This window comes from Artibeus jamaicensis, unplaced genomic scaffold (genome assembly GCF_021234435.1).
Source record: "Artibeus jamaicensis isolate MK-2021 breed Jamaican fruit bat unplaced genomic scaffold, CSHL_Jam_final contig_1284, whole genome shotgun sequence".
Classification (NCBI taxonomy): Eukaryota; Metazoa; Chordata; class Mammalia; order Chiroptera; family Phyllostomidae; genus Artibeus; species Artibeus jamaicensis.
Genome location: NW_026521249.1, coordinates 1,098,687 through 1,113,385, shown reverse-complemented (window position 1 = coordinate 1,113,385; position 14,699 = coordinate 1,098,687). Strand labels below are relative to the sequence as shown.

Sequence of the window (14,699 nt, the reverse complement as noted above, 5' to 3'; positions counted from 1 at the left end):
TGAGAGAAGCAGTTGAACTAGATAGTCTATAAGAATTTTTCTGTCTCGAATGTCCAGTGATTCTAATTTATCATCTTTATCTCCACTAATCAAATAGTTGGGGGAATGAGATAAATGTGTTTCTAGATGTAGGGAGTAACCTTTGGCCATTTCAGAATCACTCACATTTAGTTTGCTTACCCAACATGGCCTTAAATCACCCATGTTTATCATCTATTAATCATGTTATTTATCATCTTAAAGCAATTTTTAGTACAAATGGAGAAACATTTCTATTTAAATGCTGGTTTTGATCCATGGGCCATGGACACCTGTGGTGCTCTGTTGAAGTGGGTTCAGGTGCTGCATTTTGGCTGGGAGGAGAATAGGTCATAATTACTTGATGATGTTTGTCATTGGTACAGGATGGGTAGTGTTAGCACCGTAAGTGCATGCCTTGTGCCCCAGGCCTGACATCAGGTACATTTGCCCTGCTGATGTGTGAATACTACCTGGTGATTCAAATAAGTAATTGCAGGATTATGCCTTTTCAAACTGTCCTGGAGCTGAAATTTCCCACTATCTTTTACAGTCGAGTTGTCATTTTTCTAATGTAATTTCCCACAATTTGGTGGGATAATAGAAGAAAGATGACTGTATGTCTAGTTCATTTTGATTGCCAGTTAACATGGTTTAGCACTTCCTGCAGAAAATATAAAACGTACTTTTCTGTTTTTGAAAGGATGATCTAATTGGAATAAATCTGTGTGGACTGAGAATCATGCGGGAAGTCATGATTAGTGATCTAGTGTTTCTCAACTTTAATGTGCAGTCATGTCAGCTTGGGATCTTGTTAAAATCCAGATTCTAAGATTCTAGTCCCAGACCTTGTGACTCAGTAGGCCTAGGTGGGTCCTGAGGTTCTGACAAGCCACTCGTTTGGGGCCACACAGTCACGTAGAAGAGCAAGTGCCCAAGAAGCACTAAGGGTTGTCCTTGAACAGCGATGGGTGTAGATGAAAGAAGAGCTGAATGTTTGGTAGTGAGCCATACCCCAAAACTGCTTACTTTTGACAAATAGTACTGCTTTATAAATTCTCTGTGTGCATTTATTTTTATATGATTTTTGTGTTTCTTTTTTTAAATATATTTTATTGATTATGCCATTGCAGTTGTTCTGCTTCTTAAGGGTAGAGTGCAGGGAAAAAATAGTAGTTGATTGAGGTCTTCAGTTAATTGCAATCTAGACTATTGAAGTTTTATTGAGCTTCTAGAACACTCAGTATATACCACAAAATGTAGTTTCTTAATTATAACTTTCTTTTTATATTTTAATATTTTGTTTAACTACACAAACAATACTTGCTCATCATTAGAAACTCAGACAATGCAGAATGCATGCAATAAAAAGTGAAATCATATCCTCTCCCAGGCACTATCCCACAGACTTAATAACATCATTAAACAGTTTGAACAGTTTGGGGTACACATTTAGACTTTCCCCTGTGCTTGTGTAAGTCTTGTCTGTCTGTATTATCTCAAGCAAATAAGTAATATAGAGGGAAAAAACAAATAAACATCTTTTTGCCTTTCTAAAAGGGTCAAGTGGATTTTAGATCCCACAGGATTAGATTCAAAGGGGTCCAAAGTAAAGATTTTTCTCTCTTCTTCTCTCTCATATGCCTGCACTTTGCTTTTTGCCACTTAAAATACAATATTTTAAGCTTCTTTCCAAATATATATATATTATTTAAAATATTATACATATATAATAAATTATCTGTATACATTTATTATACAGATACATTTATTATAATTACATTTATTATAATACATTTATTGTAATTAATTATCTGTATACATTTATATGGTTTTCTTGTGTTTCTTAAGGGTAGAGTGCAGGGAAAAAATAGTACTTGATTGAGGTCTTCAGTTACATATTCATATATATATATATATACATGTATATATATATATATCTTGCTAATGTTTTAATTGTGCTAGGCTGGTTCTCTTCATGTGACTGTAAATCCTTATTTTTATTGTTTTACATCTCACAAAGATATATAGGGATGGGTATGAGATCCCTGGTAAATAAATACATTTTACTGCATTTTGAAGTATCCTGACGTCACAGTGGTTGATTTTCTCAGGTCTCAGTTGTAGTATTAGTACTTCTCATCTGGTTAATAGATGTTTGTTGAACACTTACTACTAGGTACCAGGCACTGAGTACCTACCTTTACCAGATGATAGGGGTCACTACCCACTTACAGGTGACCATCCACTTTTACTTTAGAAAGGTGAGACTTGGTATTTTGTAGGTTTTAAAAGCAAATAAAAAACAAAACCCTAGTAACTTTTCCCTCTTCATTTGACACAAAAGGATGCGACCATCACTAGTCCTGAGACTTCTTCACCAGTCTTGGCCGGAATCCAGTTTGGCGAAATTCATCTGGAGGTCAGATGCAGGGTGGGGTGGTGCGGAAAACAATTCTCTCTTTGTGAAAGCTTCAAAGGACATGCAAGGGCAAGAATAAGAAACTGTTATTATTTCTAACCGAGAGATACATATGCGCATTGGGATTACAAGAAAAATGGTGAGCTTTATTAACTTATTTGCTAGGGTAATGGAATGTGAAATAATGTTGGGGTTTTTTTTGACCAATGCAAAAGTGGTATAATGAATTCATGATGCAAATTCAACTAATGTTATATGTAAACACTATTTTGCATGAGGCACCATCGGTGTATTATGTAAATAGAGTTTTATCATTATACAAAGACTACCATTATTGACGAGGCAGCTCCTAATGGTATAGCTACATTATCTGGATATTGAGAGAGCCAGGATTTATTCTTCTGTGTTATAAGTTACTCTGTTATCAGGATTTCTTATAAAGCTCATTTGTTGAAATAATTAGAAACCAATTGCTCACTTCCACATTGGTTGGATAAGCTTCTTAACAAATCACCACTCCACAGTCGTTCCAGATTGGGCTTCTAGAAAAATACGCTTACAAACTTTTATTAGGGAGTGTGAAGACTATACAGGTTTTAAATTTAATACTTGATAATCTTCTGACAACAGTTGAGCAGCACTTAATGAGCTCAGCCTCTCAGCAATTAGGATGTTCTGAACAGGGTGAGAAGGGGTTGAAAGAGGATTATTCTTTTCAATTAATTCCCTAGGTGGCCTAAGCTGCTTTCCTCCTGATAACTTCTCCTGCCTGTGGGCTTCAACCTGTGCTGGGACCACAGGGCCTGGGAAGGGAGGTCGGACAGGTTTACAGCACCTGCTGCTCCTCAGTCCCATACCTTGTGCCTGTGATTGGCATGCTTTGGAGGGAAGTCAGGCAACTGGATGCAAAACTTGGCAGATGGGAGCTGAGAAGTTGGATTCAGATTCTCCAAACTGATTATTCTGTGAAAATTTGAGAGTTTATATAAGAGTTCACATTGTTTTATATTTATAATTTCTCTAAAGAGCAGAAAAACACTCTGAGAATACCATTTTAAGGTCAGCAATAGATTTTTTCAATTCACTGACATGCCTGCCTTCTCTTATCTCTTTGGTTAATTTCAGATTTTTCTAAACTTTAGCCATTTGGGCATAATCTTCCAATTTTCCATTCCTAGTAAGACTTGTGCTATAATATTTTTACTTATATTTTTCTTCATGTCGATTTTTTAACTTAGCATAACCATAAGTAGTAATTTTAATAAAACCATAAGGTTACTTTTATTATAAAATAATTATAATAGGCTAGTATATTTTATAGTATACTATTTTAGTATACTATTTATAGTATAAAATAGTATATTTTATTTTAATATAAACAAGAATAAACACATAGCTATTAAGGTAAAAGTATATTTTACTGTGAACTGCCTGCAGTCATTCCATAAAACCTCAATGGTATACAAGACGCACCTTGAGAATCCCTGCTTTTGTGCATGCTCAGTCTCCCTGTGATTGTTGATGTTTGGGGTGGTTGGAAAAGCAACCCCTATCACTGGCTGATGTTCCTGCTCTCTGCCCAGGTCAGGGCTTCCATTGATTCATGACACCGGGGCTAGCTTGAGTCCCACATCTTGACTGGCTCCATCGTAAACCTGATCCATCTCTCACCTTCCTCTCCTCAGTACCCAGCCTCTGTCTTCCATGTCATGGGCCCTTTGGAACACCAAGATTGCTGCTGTCTTTCTTCTAAACCTCAGTCTGATATGTGCAGCGTAGATTATGTGGATTATTTCCAGGTAAATAAGGGAGCACTGGATGCCTGGTCAGGCAGAAATCAAAGCTACTGCCTAAACCCATTTTTAAATTCCTCTTTGCTCTACCTCAGAGTTCCTTATGTGAAATGCTTTTTGTTGAGTTTGTTTCCTCCTTGCTTTTCTCCAGGTTTTGATCCAGGTGAGAGATGGAAATGGGAGTAATTTATTCCTTTGTACTTGCTTAGTGAATTTTAAATAGTGTAGTTGATAGCAAAATTCTTGGCAGAATTTAATAAGATTATTGCAATATTTTTACTATACTTATTTCAGCTTGTGTGCTTTTCAACATCCATTGATATACTTAATAACTTAAAATTTGGCTAATCCAGCTAATTTATATTTGCCTTTGGAATTAATAGTAGTGTTGGGTTTTGTGGCAGATTTTCTATTTTGAATGTATATTAAATATTATTTTGGCAGTGTTATACAGCTAAAATAAGGGTTAATAAAGACATGTGGGCTTCCAGCACATGGCTATAGTTGAATGAGAGAGTCCAGTGTATTAGAATACATTTTGATGGCTCAAAAAAAAAAGCAACAGGACAAGGCACTATAATTAGTTAGATTTCCCTGATACATGTATTAAGGAAACTTCTAAACATTATGTCTTCTATCTCAGGCATTTATGCCCATGCTGTTAGATGAAAACAGTCCCTCGAAATTCATATCAGGTCTTTCTGCAGGGGTGTGTGTGTGCTTGTCCAGGAATCCGAGATTTCTCCAGGAGTGGGGCGTTATCAGTAGCACCTTTGCCTTTACTTCATGTGAGTGTCTGCAGCAGTATGTCATGCTGCTGCAGACCAGCTGTTAACAGCGGTGCTGTTCTGCCTTTCATATATGTAGCCTCAGTGGGATCAAGATGGGAAATGACAAGAGATGACAATGGAAATATATATAAGGCCTAAACGCTCTGGACTTGATTCTGTACACAGTGGGAAGCCGTTGGAAGGTTCTAAGCAGGAGAGTGCAGTGATCAAATCTGTATTTTTAGAGAGGTCATGTCAGTTGCCATTTGGAGGTTAGGTGAATGGAGGGATGAGACAGGCAAACTAGTTAAGGAGTCTTTGCAAGGGTCTCAGTAAGGTTAAAAGAGAAGTTTAATGACAGTGGCCATGAATATGGAAAGGAGGGGATATATACAGGGTCTGACACAAATAACACCCCTTCTTATTATAAAATCTTCTATTACAAAATCATGAACATGTAATTCTGTAACATAATATCACACTGAAGCACACCATATTAGGTGAAATGTTTAATTTAAAACTGTAAGTTTTTACAACCATATTATTACCTACCAGCCACACTCAAACAGGCATTACTTCTCCTGCACCCTTGTATTTCAAGTGTGCTTAGAATGTAGATGCAAGAGCACTTGGTGGCATAGGACTCCGGTGAGTGGGATAGAAGGGAGGGTTGAGGATAATGCCCCAATTCTGGATTGTATCGGTGGGTGACTTAGTGATGCTGCATCTCCCATGGTTCTAGCCAGGTGCAAACACACTGAGTTGCAAATGTCAGTTGCCATATATTGGAATTTGCTCACAATTTCTAATGCCATCACCTTTATAAGTAGTTTATGTTGGTTAGGTTTAAGTATATGTGTTTAAATTGAGATATCAGCTGTCATTTATTGAAGAGAATTCATCATTTCTGATACCAACCTACTTATAAATTAATTAATTCACTCATTAATTTATCAAATGTTTGTTGGGTATTTGGTGATAGTATGTGCCAGACGTGTGTACTGAGAGCAGAGCTCCAACGTCTCCGCCTCCACTCGTCTCCTGTGTACCTGTGCCTGACTGCATTGCCCAGCCCTTCTCGGCAGGGATCACCACTCCCAGCCCCTCCCTGAGTGCCTCCCCAGTGCCTAGCCGGCCTTTAGTCCTGGGGAGCCAACTTCCCTGCCCCGGTCTTAATGGGCCACATTCTGAAGCACTGTCTTTCCTGTGTGCATTAGCCTTTTAGGCATTAGACTCATTTCCCTTTTTAAACTTCCTGTGTTTGTTTACATGCCTACTCTTTAAAATACTGGCTTTCAGGTTATCCTCCATTTCTTTTTCAGATGTTTAAATATATGCTAGATTAATTTCATTTGGCTCATTTCACAGGTCTGGCCACCTGGCCTGCTTTTATCTCCGGAGAACATTACTAATACCTTAGAAGAATACCAATTCAATATCATGTTGAAACAAGAAAAAATTAAGATCTAAAATTCCAAAGAGAGCATAATCTTATGGGAGTAGAGTAGTTTTGAATGAATACCTGCCATTTCAAATGATGGTGAAAATTGGAACAGGGTTCTGTTTGGGGATTTTTGCCCTTGTCCATAAGCACTGCTCTACTCCCTGTCAGGCTGCAGCAGTGCAACCCACCCCCCCAGATGTGAAGGGGGTATAGGTAAGGGAAGAAAGCCAGTCAGAGAAAGACAAATACCATATGATTTTACATATATGTGGAAATAATGAATAAAATGAATAAGCAAAATAGAAGCAGACTCATAGATACAAAGAATAGATAGCTGTCAGAGGAGAAGAGGTTTGGGGGGCTGGTGAAAACAGGGAAGGAATTAAGCTGTACAGATTGGTGGTTGCAGAACAGCCACACAGATGTAGCTTACAGGCCCTGTAGTCAGTGATATTGAGATAAATACGTAAGAGGCCAGGTGGGCGTTTGAAGCAGCAGGGGGACCATGATTTTCCCCCTAGAAAATCATGTATAGAGTACACATATAAAGTACTACTTTGTTATATACATCTGAAACTAATACAGAATAATGCTGAATTGAAATTATAATTAAAATGTTAAAACTTATTCTATAATTATTTTTTAAAAAGGTAAAAAAGGAGGGCATAGGGCTGGAAAGTGAGTGAATCTATGAATTTGGGGATTTTCTACTCAGGAGAGAGTGAGATGCAGTTGTCAGAGTGCCCATTGACTTTGGGGCGTATCCTTAATGGAATTCCAGCATCCCTCTGTATATTTCTGAGCAGGGAAAATGTGGTTAATTTGTCCTGAGCCAGGAAGCCTGTGAATGTTTTCCCAAGGCTGATGACTTCTCCAGTTCTGTAGCCCATATAGTGATGCACTTTTGGAGATGCTTCTTTCTCTAAAGAACAACAGTCCAGGGAAAAGTAATGTCCATGCTTATTTTGTCATTCGTTTGCCACCTGATATTAGCTGCAGGTTGGATGGAGGTGGTGGAAGGAGAAGGGATATAAAAGAAGAAATTTTCAGCTATGAGAAGACAACTAATATATGCTCAGTTAAGAAATGTTTGGAAGCATTGAAAAGGTAATGAGAATTTATCCAGGTAGAAGGGCCCTAGGAAAGATGGGTTGGTACAAGAATTGTAGGATCAACTTTAAATAATTTAGTGTATTGTTAAGAAGGAAATTTCTTCCTGAAATAGGCGTGGCAACACAGCTGGATCCAAGCAAAAGAGACTTGTCCTCCCTAGATCTATGAATAGGGAGCCGCCATCCTGGAGTGTTGCAGAGAATCTAAGGCAAAGAGATTCTGTGCTTTTCAGTCCTTCTTAGTATTGCCTGGAAGACCTGAGTCAGGGGCTCTCCTCCTTGGTTCATGCCTCATTTGCAAGAGAAGAAATCAAGCAAGAGACAACATATAGAGTAGAAATGAAATAACAAGTCTGTTTATGAAATACACTAATCTGAGTGTATTTCACTCAGCTAATCTGAGTGCCCCGACTATTTGGCATTCAGGGATTATATTGTTCAGCCAGCTTCTAGGTACCTCTTCTTCTCCCCCTTCTAGACCTTGAGATTAGTATACAGTTACAATGGCTTTCATTCTTAGCTAGTAAAGTCTTTGTGTCTAAGTGAAATTGCTACAGAGGCTCCCTTTCCCAGCACAGAGACTTCCTTGCCCAACACAGAGAGAGTCTTAGGGACACCCCTCCTCCTATGCTATCTTTGCTTGTGATGTACAGAACACCCGGTGCTCTAATGGAATGGGCTCAGGACTGCTGAGTTAATGGGTGAGACATGTCTCCCTCCCCCTCCTGCCTTGATTTACTATCTATCCTGCCTAACACTGGCAACAATGTGCCACACTAGATAGACTATCCCAGGTAGTCCATCAGCCTGGGTTAGGTTATGCCCTAAGGTCACCCTCAGTGCTGTTTGAGGGGGGGACTTGCTAAAGGATTACACAACAGAGGGGAAGAGTGGATATTAAGGTCGAAGTCCAGGGAAATATTCCTTTTGCTTGCAAGAGGTAGTGCACAGTGATGGATGCCAGGAAGTCTACCTGCCTCTCACGGGATGCAGACAGAAAAGCAGCAAACCTGCTTCAAAGAAAAACCATCTTTATCGCAGATCTGTGGTTAGAATCCCATATATGCTGCTCAGTGAGTTTTTTAAAGGAGAGATGTGCATAAATCCCTTCCCCTGGCATTTGTGACAGTGAGATGGTTTGGAGGATGATTGTCATAGATCTTTGTAAGCCTCTTGCACAAGCCAGACCTCATGAAAGCAGAGAGGCCAACCATTCAGGCCCATGTGGGTTAATCATCCTGAATGCCATCCAGAATTCTTTGCAGAGATGGTAAACCCAGAGAAGTACTGGGCACTGGCCCTGCCCTCAGGGATCCATGAACTTTCACTTCCTTTTTTAAAAAAACAAAATAAACTATGTTTTTAATTTTAATCAGAAAAAACTCATTTGGTCCATCTTGTAAGGACACTTGAAATATATTTGCTAATAAAGACAACCAACGTTCTGCATTATTTAGAATTTATTGTGATCTAAATTTACTCCCGGGACGTAAGTTGTTGTTTCTTCAGTTTCTTCTGGGATATCTTCTTCTTTTGTGCCACCTGCTCTCCTGGATTGGGAACGATCCGCTCTTTTTCAGTGAGGACCACCTCGATGTGGCAGGGACAGCCCATGTATAGGGTAATCTGCCCATGAACTCTGTAGATTCTGTGCTGTGTCTAGGGAGGGAGCTTTGTTCACCTGGATGTGCTCCATGACCAGTAAATCTACATCTAGACCCTTAACTCCAGCATTATTCTCTGCATTTTTAAGCATGTGCAGCAAAAATTGAGCACTCGTTTTGGGCCCCTGACACTGCCTGGCCTGGGCACACCTACCCACTCCACCACTGTAGTCACGGAATGGCTCACGTTGCTTCTGTGCAGTGACACCCTTGAGGCGCTTGGTGGTGGCTTTTTGGGTGAATGCATACCCTGATGGCCTGAGCAGTTTCATGAGTGTCATTAAAAGGAACAAGAAGATTTGAACCTCTCCATTGGTATGATTTTGTGGGACTCTCTGGGTCAAGTGAATAGCAAGCCTTTTTCAGAGGTCACTCAGCCTGCTTACAGGAAGAAATGAATTTTCACTTTCATATAGGAAACGAAGGCCTAATGAGTTGTAGTAATTTCTTTAAGCTAATAATTTTTCAAGTACAGTACTTTAGCCTATTAACAAATCTGTTTTCATTTTGCTTTTAATGGAGGCACCACATTTGCTAATCACTGAGCTCTCTGTGTGAAGCGTAGAGGAATAAACTCTGTGTGTTGGTGGTATTTTGGGGAGGAGGAGGAGAGGCACAGAATGAAAATACAAGAAAATTTCTGTGAGTTAATTTGAGTTTTGTTGTCTGGAAACAATGAGTTTGCTTAATTACCTTTTACTATTACATTTCACTGTTTGCCTTTTTTATTTTCTAGAGGCTGATTGTTGTGTTTGAAAAGGGGGGAGCTATTTAATAATTAATGTGCATCTTTTAGTTTATTTTCCTACAAAGTAAATGCAATAATTTTCCATATAACCTTTGAACCTGAATGCTATGTGCCCCTCCCCTCATGCTGGTGCGCCCGAGGGTATTTGTACATGTGTGGATGTGTGTGGTCATCTCTCTTTAGTCCTTCATATGATTTAATCCCCATGATCGGAGAATGTTCTGTGGTATGGCTAAATATATTAGTGTAATTTTTTACTCCTAAAATATTTTTTAATTAAAAACATATTTTTCATCCAAGGAGATGAAGAAAGTTCTTACGCAGTCCAGGTAGAGTCCATAGGGGCCTTCACTTTGTCATCTGTGTCCTCTCAGCCTGTATGCACTCATCTTTATTAGACTAAAACCTTATTTTGCTTAGAAAGCTAATCTGGCTTAACAGAAGTCTCTGGCCAAGGCAGGGCCAGGCCTGCCTCAGACTGTAACACAGGCAGGCCTGGGATCCACTCGCCTGCCCCTGTCTTTTCTGTACGTCATTTCACCCTCGGGGGTCTCTTGCACCTAGAGTCCATTTCTGCCGTGTTTTTTCAGCAATGTAAGGACTGGATACACACATGCCTTAATACCCATGGATAAGCATGAAAACACAGTGGAATACTAATAATATCTAACATTAGTTAGTATCATATGTCAGGCCTTTTGACAAATATGTACATTAAATCATCTCAGTAATTCTATATTTTAGGTGGTATTTTATCAATTTTATTTAATAGGTAAAAAAATTGAGACTTGAAAAGGTTACATAACTTAATCCAAATCATGTGAACCAAGCAGAAGAATTAGAACTGGGATCCAAGAGAATCTGACCCAGAAACTTTCTTTTTAACTTACACTGTATTACAAATAACAAATTAGTCTTAAAAGAATTCTGGGAAGTGTAAACATTTTAAGGCAGGAAATAGTAAGTCAATTGAATGTTAGAGGAGAGATTGGCACCCAGTCCATATTGATGCAGAGGTTAAAACAGGTGTACATGAGAACATATATTATTTAACAGTATGGAATTTTCTCAGAAAAATAAAAAATCGACCTGCCTTTTGACCCAGCAATTCCACTGCTAGGATTATATCCTAAGAATCCTAAAACATCAATATCAAAGAACCTATGCACCACAATGTTTATAGCAGCACAATTTACAATAGCCAAGAGTTGGAAGCAACCTAGGTGCCCATCAGTAAATGAATGGATCAAAAAATTGTGGTACATATACACAATGGAATTCTATGCTGCAGAGAGAAAGAATTAACTACTACCTTTTGCAACAACATGGATGGAACTGGAAAGCATTATGCTGAGTGAAATAGGCCAGGTGTTGAAGGACAAATACCATATGATCTCACCTTTAACAGGAAGCTAAACAACAAAACAAACAAGCAAGCAGAAAAAAAAAAACAAAGACACTGAAATAGAGAACAAGGGGACAGTGACCAGAGGGGAGAAGGAAGGGAAGTTAAGGGGAAAAAGGGGGAGGGATTTGGAGGAACAAATAGGAAGGACACAGGGACGAGAACTAAGGGGGGCAGAAATGGGAGGGAGGAGGGGAGCAAGGGGAGGGGGAGGCTGGGATGGGAAAAATAAACAAAAAACTGTACTTGAAAAATAACTAAATAAAATTAATTAAAAAAATAAAAAAATAGTAACATAGAGGCTATACAAACCTTATATAGCAGATTGTGTATAAAAGAGCTCGCTCTTCCATTCAAATCTGAATAAAGAATTACCGAGTACTTACTGAGTGCCAGACACTGTGTGTGTTATCTGCTGATACTATACGCAGGCTTGTTTCTAACTTCTGGAGCAAACTGCATTGCAGGCAATCTCCATGCTCCTTGGTGCCATTCGAAAACCGTAAGTTATGTTATTTCACGTTGCATTAAGGAGCACATGGCATTCGTTTTCATGGAAATCTAACTAAGCACAGATGTCTGATTGTGCCTCCTCGCCTAGGGATTTATCTACAAAACAGGGCAACTTTCTTTCTTTCTTTTTTAATCTCCCACATGCTTTGATTATACGCTTGAGTATTGAAGTTCTTTTTAAATGATGATTAAAAGAATCATAATGGCAAGAAATGAGAGTCTGATTTCAAATCCATGACTGATGGTATATTGCCCACCTATTTGTTGATGCAAAACCAGCAGACTCTTGTTCAGGCCCAGGGGTTTTGGCTGATTAGAGACAACCCCTTCTGTTCTGAACAACACATACATGTTTTCAGATCCTGCTTCTTGTTTTCTATCTGAGATTATATCAAGAAGCAAAAGATTGATGCTTTATCAGTCTGGCTACTGAGAATTTTTGCCTTCCCATAGTCAGCATTGGGTATGGAGGCATATTATCAGACTTGGCAAATCCACTTGAATGAATCTCATTTGTTAATTCCAGGTCAATAAGCATCTTTAAGCATTCTAGGGCCTGTAACACTCCCATAACATCTAAGCAGGGCTCTCACTAGAGAAGAATCAACCAAAAGAAATGTAATCCTTTAAATCTCACATAGGACATGCTTGAGGTAAACAGAGAGAGAGAGAGAGAGAGAGAGAGAGAGAGAGAGAGAGAGAGGGAGAGAGAGAGAGAGAGAGAGAACAAGAAGAAAGGGCGAATCCATTCTGATGATCAGGCATTTTTTAAAAAAATGCTTAAAATACATTAGCTAAACTTTTTAAATTGACTTCATTAACTTCTTGAAATTGCATACACATTAATAGGATTTTTATTATTAATTCCTCCAATTTGTTTATAGTAGGTTCTGAAAGGGATCTTATTATTTTCTTGAGTCTAGCTATGCATTGATGAGACTCATTAAGCATAATGGAATCTGGCAATTTATCACCCAGATTAAAAGCCCTTTACATGTAACCGCCATTTACCCTTTGTATTTAGAAGCACCTTCTTGGCATCAATCAAGGGCTCAGTGCAATTTCCCAGTTTTCTCAATAACAGAATTGCTACATTGTTAGACATGTCGTTCCTTTCCTGCACTGCCCTTCCTCCTACCCACATTGACATGAATACGAAATTGTTTTATTTAAGCAAAGTTGTAAAAAGTATACAGAGTTAAGCTGTATGGATAAATGTAATCTTGCCTTTTCTATCATTTCTTTCCTGAACGTTTTCGGGTAACATTTCTTCACTTGAGCCTTGTTCTTTAGGGAACTATCAGAACTCAATGCCCTTTACAAATGCTAAATGTCTCTTTCTTGTTATGAATGGAACATTAGCCACCTAAGGTCTCTGTCTTCCCTCATCATGACTAATGGGATTGTAATTTCATCAAGGTCTCTCCTGACATCAAATACCATGCCAGTGAAACTGCTAAGTGGATTTGGATGTCACCTGATCTCCACGTTGAAATTCAAAGCTCTGGCTATTTAAAGGTTCAGAGGCAGTGGGGTCCCAGCTAAGCCATTGGAGGGGTCCCTGGTGGGGCAGATTGGATGAAGAAAATAAGTCATTTCTTGAAAGAAAAAAAACCACTTCAAACAAAATATAGAGTACCTAAGCAAATACAGGGAAGACACAACTACTTAAATTTTAGTCCATCTTCTACCTTTTATAGTTTCTCCTTTCTCTTTTACAAATAAATCAAAAGAAAACATTTCAAAGCTAAGTAAGCTATGTAAAATCCTGTTCCAACATGCAGACAAGTGCTATTGACCTAGTGTTCTTATGTTGGGGAATTTGCTTGTATTTTTAATCGTTCTTTCCCTTTCATTGGGATTGGCATGTCTGTCTTCCGTATTTTCAGCCCAGCCTTGAGTCTGTGAGAGCTGTATGAGATGAGAGTGGCATGGCTTGAGCTTCAGAACACAGTCAAACTCTATTGAAAATTGAAAGTTTGAGCCTGGTCCAGTGGCCTCAGTGCTCAAATCAAAGTTTAGTATCTCAAAGCTAGTTATAGTATGATTTTAATGAACATAAACTCTTAATATTTTCCTTATTCTTCACTGTCCCTTCTGAGATAGTGAATGTCACTTAAGCCATCTGCCTCTGTCAGGAGATTATTATTTTCAGAGACAGTTGTTAAAACCTTGGGAGCTTTGTGACTCAGCCATTTGCTGCCATCCCTAATTTTGACCCTTTGTCCATTTCTGTGGCCCGTCATCACTTCTGTCACTCTGTACCTGGCCTCTTGGACTCCAGTCTCCCCTGGGCGATCCCCCCAACACACTGCTGGAAGATGCATGCCAGCTGAGTGGCTTCTGCCACATGGTAGCTTGATGAAAGTTGTCCATGGCCCTCATTTTGAAAGCGTTGTCCTTGGCTTTCAGAGCCTTTCGTGATCTGGCCCCTCCACCAGTCTCATTCCCCCAGCTCCACAGTGCAGACAGAGGCTCATCTCCACTGTGAGGCACTGGTCGTGCCGTCTGGAAATGTCCTCCTGGAAATGCCCCCCTGACCTTGGCCTTTTCAAAGTATATCCATATTTTACCCATGAAGGCTTTCCTGGTACTGCTAAACCGTACATTCTACTCCTCTGAATTCATAGGGATTTGTGATGTGTGTGATACAACACTATACTTCATTCTCTCTTATTTGAGATTTTCACGTGCCCCTCACAACTTCCAAAAGGATTTGCAGTGATACTTAAGTAGATAGCATCTCATAATGTTTGATCATTGCTTCCTACCTATTTTTCTTTGCTCTTCTACTTAGTCATTAGCTCTTT

At 39.1% G+C, this 14,699-nt stretch overlaps 1 protein-coding gene and 1 pseudogene across 3 annotated transcripts in view; one reads left to right on the top strand and one right to left on the bottom strand.

Annotated features, from left to right (window-relative positions):
• NCKAP5 (NCK associated protein 5) overlaps positions 1-14,699 on the top strand; it is a 995,643-nt gene that overhangs the window by 295,920 nt on the left and 685,024 nt on the right. The window lies entirely within an intron of this gene.
• LOC128627661 (60S ribosomal protein L17-like) lies at positions 9,036-14,466 on the bottom strand (annotated as a pseudogene).